The sequence below is a fragment of the Ailuropoda melanoleuca genome, chromosome 7 (genome assembly GCF_002007445.2).
Source record: "Ailuropoda melanoleuca isolate Jingjing chromosome 7, ASM200744v2, whole genome shotgun sequence".
Classification (NCBI taxonomy): Eukaryota; Metazoa; Chordata; class Mammalia; order Carnivora; family Ursidae; genus Ailuropoda; species Ailuropoda melanoleuca.
The window spans coordinates 14,202,747-14,210,542 of NC_048224.1; the positions used below are offsets into that span (position 1 = coordinate 14,202,747).

General features: G+C 40.1%; 1 long non-coding RNA gene across 1 annotated transcript; it reads right to left on the minus strand.

Annotated features, from left to right (window-relative positions):
• Positions 1-2,102: 2,102 nt before the first annotated feature.
• On the minus strand, positions 2,103-3,628 carry LOC109489247. The gene is made up of 3 exons (XR_002142193.2): positions 3,380-3,628; positions 2,543-2,639; positions 2,103-2,144 (listed from the first exon to the last, which is right to left on the minus strand). It is a non-coding gene; the product is annotated as an uncharacterized LOC109489247 (long non-coding RNA).
• Positions 3,629-7,796: the final 4,168 nt, after the last annotated feature.

Here is a 7,796-nt window from a genome sequence, read left to right on the forward strand (position 1 = left end):
CTCATGTATAAACTGAGTAATATAGTTTGAAGCACAGAGTTTTGTCTTGCTCATCACTGTATCCAAGCACCCAGCTCAGTACTGTAAAGGTAATGTTTGTTTAGTAACAGAAGTCCAAGGGGGTGGGACTTAACTGCTAATGCCAAGTTCTGTGCTGTTGAGAAGATGTAGTGGTATGCCTAAATTCTTCCTGCTTCAAATCCAGCTTGGTCTTTCTCTGGGAATTATTTTGAGTAAACTGAAGGCCCAAGCCAGAGGAGTGTGAGTGTGTGTGTGTGTGTGTGTGTGTACTAGTATGTATAATAATTTATACCCTTTACGTCTAATCCAGGCAACAACTCTGCAAAATAGTCACCCTTGTACCCATTTTACAAATGAGGAAACTAAGGCTTAGATAAGGCCTAACTAACTGAAATACCCTGATGTCTCTTCTTTTTTTATCTTCCTGTTAATGCAACGTTGACAGTTGCAGAATTCTTACGAAATAGAATGTGGTCAGTTCTAGAAAAACTTCCTGCTACCAGTGCTTGGCTTACTTTATTAGTTATTTATTTGTATTAGGTAGTTCAAACACTTGCTTTTAAAACTGGTAGCAGATTGTATTCTGTACAAAATAAATCTCCCTCCACACAGCCCCCAGCCATCCATGTCCTTCCCCTGTGGCAACAGTGAACAACATTTTGCATGTCTTTCCAGAAATATTCTATGTATGTACAAGCACATATACAAATATTTCTAAAATTTAATTTAAACTATTTTACATACATTATCCTGTACCACTTTTTTTACTCAACCACGTGTCTTGAAAATCACTACATTTTTCCTTGATCTGCTGCATTGTTTAGTAGCTATATATTATTAATTTTAGGGAAGGCTCATAATTTCATTAATTCCTCTCCATTTATGGCCATTAAAATTGTTTGTATCTTTTGTTATTACAAAGCTACAGTTACTGTTCTTACACATGGGCCATTTTGCACATATGCAAATGTGTCTGCAGACTAATTTCTAGAGGTTGAATCACTGAGTCAAAGAGATGACCCTTAAAATTTTTCATCAATAGTGTGAATTTTTCTCTGTGGATGTTATATAAATTTACCCCCCTCAGCAATATTATGCACACTCTTTCCGACATTATGAAAACACTTTGCACAGGAGGAAAAGAATGAAAAGGAAAAGGAAAATTGATCTAACTTGCATATAGGCAAACTTAGTTATTTTTAGCCTTGCCCAGGGGTTGGTAACACAGGACCCATTTCCTGGAACAGTGCGACGTTCCAGTGGAAACTGTGAAATCAATTTCCTTCTCTTTCTTTTACTTTATACATGATTGATCTATTTCACTTAGGATGGGCATGGAAATTATTAATTCTGCTCTTTCTTATAGCAGAAAACTCTGCTTTCGGGCTGACTGGCCCCTCACAACCCTGGGTCACTTTCTGATTGTAATTTCTGGAAGTATCCACCTTTGGTTCAATGGTGGACCCAGTGGACAACTGCCCCTTTCTCAGAACTATTTATTTTGAGGTACTTTCCCTGGCAAAAAGAGATACACTGTCTCCCCATTTCTCTCTTCCCTCCTTTCATCAATCTCATCTCAAGGGTCCTTAAGAAAACATTTTATTTGATTATTGTTTAGCTTTTCTGCAAAGTAGTTTTCTCAGTTTCCCTTCTATATAGATTACTTGATGTTAAGGCCAAATTTTATTTTCCCTTACTGTTCCTACCTAAAGCTTGAGAGTATGGCAACTAATAAAAACTTTTTACATGTTAAAATAGCTTTAAAATCGTATAGCAATTTCTCAGACTTGGTTACTTAGAAGTTAGTAGTTAGAATGATTCTGAGATTTACTTCCTGGGTTACTAACTTCATATATCATCTGTAACAACAGTTTTCACACCTAAGTCAGTGACAACAACAAAAATCAGTCCATTAAATGATTTATAATGAGAGGAACACGATTTCTGTCTTTATTTCTCCTCATGTCCAATAAAGAAAAAATACTGGGCGCCTGGTTGACTCAGTTGGTTATGTGTCGGCTTTGGGCTCAAGTCATGATCCCAGGGGACTGGGATCAAGTCCCGCTTGGGCTCTTCTCCCTCTGCCTGCCGCTCCTACTTGTCCCCTTTCTTTCTCGCTCTCTCTGACAAATAAATAAATAAAATATTAAAAAAGAAAGAAAAAGAAAAAATACTATCATTAGCTTTTTCTGGGTAGAATATGCGGATTTGTTCCCTTACTCATTAAGAATTATTTTTGGCAATCTTTAAATCAAGAAGGCTCGGCTTGGTTGGGGAACAGGTATAGTTTTAGTCTGTTAATAATTTTTTTCCACTGCTATGGGGAGGAAAGACTCTCAGGAGAGAACTAGAACAGAATATGGGAAGATTTATGACCACCACAGGTACCTCCTGTTCTGTTTTTAATCTTTCCTTTGAGATGATGAGCCCTTTACCCCTATTGCCTAACACAATGTCTGGCATACAAGGGGTGCTCAATGATTATTTCTGGAATGAATTAGTAAATGGGAAATTTACTTACAGTTAGAACTCCTCACTCTATCTCTCCTTCAGATCTCACATGCATTTTTCTAGTAAATAGGAGTGCAGGTACGATCTGGGGCAGCTACATAATCCATCTAAATGGAGGCAGAGGTTAAGGATTGCTTATTCGCAATATGTTCAGAAAAACTTTAAAGATAACTTAATCTCGAAGAGTAGTCCATAGACAGAAAACGTTTAAGAGCGATTTTCTCAGATTTGTTCCTTGGCTGCAAAACTGGAGAAACAGTTTTCTGAGACCAAATTATCTACAGATAGGGCTGTGGCAACACCAAAGTATCGTGTCCGCTATTTGATGAAAAGACAACTGAGAATTCAGAAAACTGTCGCAAGACAATTCAAAGAAAAACACGAGTAGGAAAAAAGGTGGCTTATAATAATGAAGTATTCATTTAAAAATATGTTTATTTGCTTATTGAGTGTTATTGCTTAAACCAGGTCTGTGAGACCTGAAAGGAGGTGCACGAGGTGGGGAGCCAGCCCTTCCCACCCGGCCGCCTGGGGGTGCGCGGGGACCAGAGAGGCTCACGGCCGCTTTAGGTCTCAGAGGCGTGGCCGCGTCCAGGACCGTTTCCCGGTTCCCCGTTCGCCGGAGCCACGCTGCGCTCCAACCCAAGCTTAAAAATGCTGCAGTCCGGCACTGCCTTTTCTATGTTTTATCGTTATTCCCTACCCGCCCGCCCACTGCAGTCGCGCCTCGCTCTAGCTTCTTCCTCTCCCTTTCTCGCACCCTCCTCTCTTTCTCCCTCTCTTCCTTTTCTAACCGTGAAAAGTCGACCTCGCGTTTCTCAGGCGCGCCTGTGCGACCCAGGCCCACCTGTGCGACCCAGGCCCAGTCCGGCGCTTCACTCCCAGGTCCCTCCGCGAAGGCGCGGGCGGGCTCGCGGGCGTGGGCGCGCGGGCGTGCGCGCGCTCGGCGTGCGGGGAGACGCGCACGTGGAGCCTCCGCGGGCTCCCGGCAGCATCGGGCCTCGGAGGGAAGCGCCGCCTGGCCAGAGGCCCCGGCGCTTCCGAGTAGGCGCCAGGGCTGTTCCTGAGGCGCCCACGCCACAGCGGAGCCTACTGGCTAAGGGTAGGAGAGTGAATCTGTCTGTGTGTGTGCGTGTGTCTGTGTGTGAGCGCGAGTGGAGCAAAGAAGAGTGAGCTCCTACGATCCAGAGGTGGAAAACATTTGAAGGGGCATAGTTTAGTATCAGAGCTAGATATATTCAGAGAAATGGTGGGGGACAGATACCCAGTTGGTGGGAAGGCCAGTAGTGGGGCACTGAATCCCAGTCAGGCGGGGTGTACGGGGGAAGGACCTTGGCGCATCAGAGGCAGTTAGCCATTATACTCTAATAGAAAACAAAAAAATAGAAGTGACATCAGTGCACGTAGCAGGGTTGAAAACTCCGAGAGCCCATCCCTAAACAGAAACACCAGAAAGATGCTATAGCGTCAGAATTGACTTTGTGGGAACTCTAGAAAGTAGTCACAGGTTTACAGCAGCCAAGCGAACTCTTGATCAAGAGAAAGATGACTTAAACACAGCATAATGAGACATCACTAGCAACTTTAAAGGAATAACAGGCATCATAAGAGAAAACTAGATAAATTCCTTAGAAACACACAAAGGAAAAAAAATAGGAAATGTGAACAGACTTGTAACAAGTAAAGAGATTGAATCAGTCGTCAAAAACGTCCTGACAAAGAAAAGTCCAGGACCAGATGGCTTCACTAGTGACTTTCATCAAATATTTAAAGAACAATTAGCACCAGTCCTTCTCTAGCTTTCCTAAGAAATAGAATATTGAACACTTCCTAACTCATTCAATGGGCCAACATTACCTTGATACCAAAATTGGCCAAAGACATTACAAGAAAAGAAAACTACAGACAAATACCCCTTGTGAATATACATGGAAAAAAAAATCCTCAACAAAGTCTTTGCAAACCAAACCCAGCAGAATGTTAAAATAATCACACACCATGATCAAGTGAAATTTATCCCAGGAATGCAAGGGGTTTGACATATAAAGTCAATCAATGTAATATATTAATAAAATGAAGGAAGAAACATACCATTATGTCAATGCAGAAAAAGAATTTGGGAAAATCCAACACTCTTTCATGATAAAAAAATTCAACAAAGTAGGAATGAACAGAACTTCTTCAATCTGATTAAGGACACTTCTGAAAAAACTATAGGCTAGCATCATAATCAATGGTGAAAGAGATTTCCTGCTAATATCAGGCACAAGAAAAGAATGCCTGCTTTTGTTTCTTCTATTCAAAGTTTTACAAGCAACATTGTCCTGAAAGTTTTAACCTGAGAAATTAGACAAGAAAAAAAAAATGAGACACCCAAATTAGAAAGAAATAAGTAAAACTATCCTTCTTTGCAGATATCATGATCTTATACACAGAAAATCCTAAAGAATCCACTAAAAAACAATTAGGATTGAAAAACAATTTTAGTGAAGCTGCAGGATAAAAGACCAACACACCAAAATCAGTTGTATTTCTATACATTAGCAATGAACAGTCCAAAAAAAATTAAGAAAACAATTCAGTTTTCAGTAGCATCAAAAAGGATAAAATAGGAATAAATTTAACCAAATATGTGCAATAATTGTGCACTGAAAATTATGAAACATTGCTGGAATTAAAGACTAAATGAATGGAAAGACATCCTGTGTTCATGAATTAGAAGACTTAATATTGTCAAGGTAACAGTAGGACCCAAAATGATCTACATATACAATACAGTCCCCATGAAAATCCCAGTGGCCTTTATTTTATTTTATTTTTTTTGGTAGAAATAGGAAAGCTGATCCATAAATGTGTATGGAATTGCCAGGGACCCCAGATACAAGCTTAAAACAGATTAAAATAATTTTGAAAAAGAAGAACAAAGTTGGAGTACTCATAGTTCTCATTTTCAAAACACACTACAAAGCTACAGTAATAAAAATAGTGTAGAACTGATGTAAAGACAGACATATATTTCATGGAATAGAACTGAGAATCTAGAAATAAACCTATAGTCAATTGATTTTTGACAAGGATCCTAGATCATTCAATTGGTAAAGAATAGATTCTTTAACAAATGGTGTTAGGACAATTCGATATCCACATGAAAAAGAATGAATTTAGAGCCCTAACTTACACCATAGGGAAAAACAAACTCAATCAAAATTAAAGTGCGTCAGAGGACACTTCCAAGAAAGTGAAATGACAGCACATAGAATGAGAGAAAATATTTATAAATCATATGTTTGATAAAGGTCTAATATCCATAATATACAAAGAACTCTTACAACTTAACAACAAAAAGAAAAACAATTTAAAAATGAGCAAAGGACTTGAATAGGCATTTCTCCTAAGGAAATATGGGAATGACCAATAAACACATGAAATGATGCTGAACATCTGTAGTCATTAAGGAGATGCTGATGAAACCCACAATTAGATACCACTTTATACCCACTAGGATGACTTCTAAAAAAAAAAAAAAAAAAACAACCCAGAAAATAACAAGTGTTATCAAGCATATGGAGATATTGGAACCCTTGTATATTGTTGTGGGAATATTTAATGGTGCAGCTACTGTGGAAAGCAGTTTGACAGTTCCTCAAAAAGTTAAACTTAGAACTATTGTATGACCCAGCAATTCCTCTCCTAGGTATATAATCCAAAGAATTGACAACAAGTATTCAAACAAATACTTGTATACGAATATAGCACTGGTCACAATAGCTAAAAGGTGGAAATGACCCAAATATTCATTATGAGATGGAGTAAGTGAAAGAATACTATTCAGGCATAAAAAGGAATGGAATACTGGTACATGCTACAACATGGAGGAACAGCAAGCACATTATGCTAAATGAAAGAAGCCAGACACAAAAGGCAACATGTTGTATGCTTCCACTTATATGAAATATCCAGAATTGGTAAATCCATAGAGACAAAAGAAGATTAGTGGTGGCCAAGGCCTGGGGACAGGGAGGATTTAATGAGTATGCTTAATAGGTGTAGGGTCTCCTTTGGAGGTGATTGAAATGTTTTGGAACTAGATAAATGGTGATGGGTGTGCAACATTGTGAGTTTATTAAATGCCACCAAATTGTCCAGTTTAAAATTGTTAATTTTATGTTATATGAATTGCACCTCAAAAAATAAGTCATGAAGTTATGGTACCCCTACTGCAAAGGAGGCAGCAGGCTTTTGGGTCTCAGCTGAAGTTGGAGCCACATTCCTCCCCCTGCTGTGGTAGAGAGAAGCTAGAGCTGCTTTTGGTTTGGGTGGTGGTCAGTAGCAACTTCACAGCCCTCTGGAGCCACTGTGGGGGAGTTTCAGAAAGCTGGGTGGGGCATGGTTGGGGACAGCTCAGTCAGACCCCCCAGCGGGCTGCAGAGGCTGGCTCTGTGGTTGTGCACCACGCTCTGCTGGCTCTGTCACATGCTTGCTGCAGAGCTTAAGGCAAGATATCCCAAACCTTGGAGGCTCAGCTTCTACAGCCAGATAAGTAATGGAAGGCCAAGCGTGAGTCTGTCAGTCTGAGGTCTCCATGGAGTTTCTCTTCACCACTTTTTACCCCATTTCATCCATCTTAAGACCCATCCATCTTAAGACCCTTGACATTTTATCATCTGAAATCCAGAAGTCTTACAATCCATGCTGTGTACTCTTACTGCAGCACACATTTATCTTTTGGGGAAAAAATACTACCTTCCAGTCAATGAAATTGGGGTTAAAATCTCTAGTCATGTGTTTGTGTGTTCATTAGTTGATATCTTTCTCCTCCTTCCCCATGGCAAGGTGCCATAATAGGTACTCAATAAATGTTGACTAAATAAATAAGTAAACAAAAGAATACTTTTTTAAAAAAGATTTTATTTATTTATTTGACAGAGAGAGACAGCAAGAGAGGGAACACAAGCAAGGGGAGTGTGAGAGGGAGAAGCAGACCTCCCGCCAAGTAGGGAGCCCGATGCGGGGCTCGATTCCAGGACCCTGGGATCATGACCTGAGCCAAAGGCAGATGCGGGGCTCGATTCCAGGACCCTGGGATCATGACCTGAGCCAAAGGCAGATGTTTAACAGCTGAGCCATCCAGGCACCCCCACTTTTTTTTTTTTTAAGTGAACCTTGGCACTACCACTTGACGGCCATTTGACACAGGAAAGGCCATGTAACCCATTTAAGTTTCATATCCTTAGTTCACTAAATGTCTGTAGTAACAATAGTGC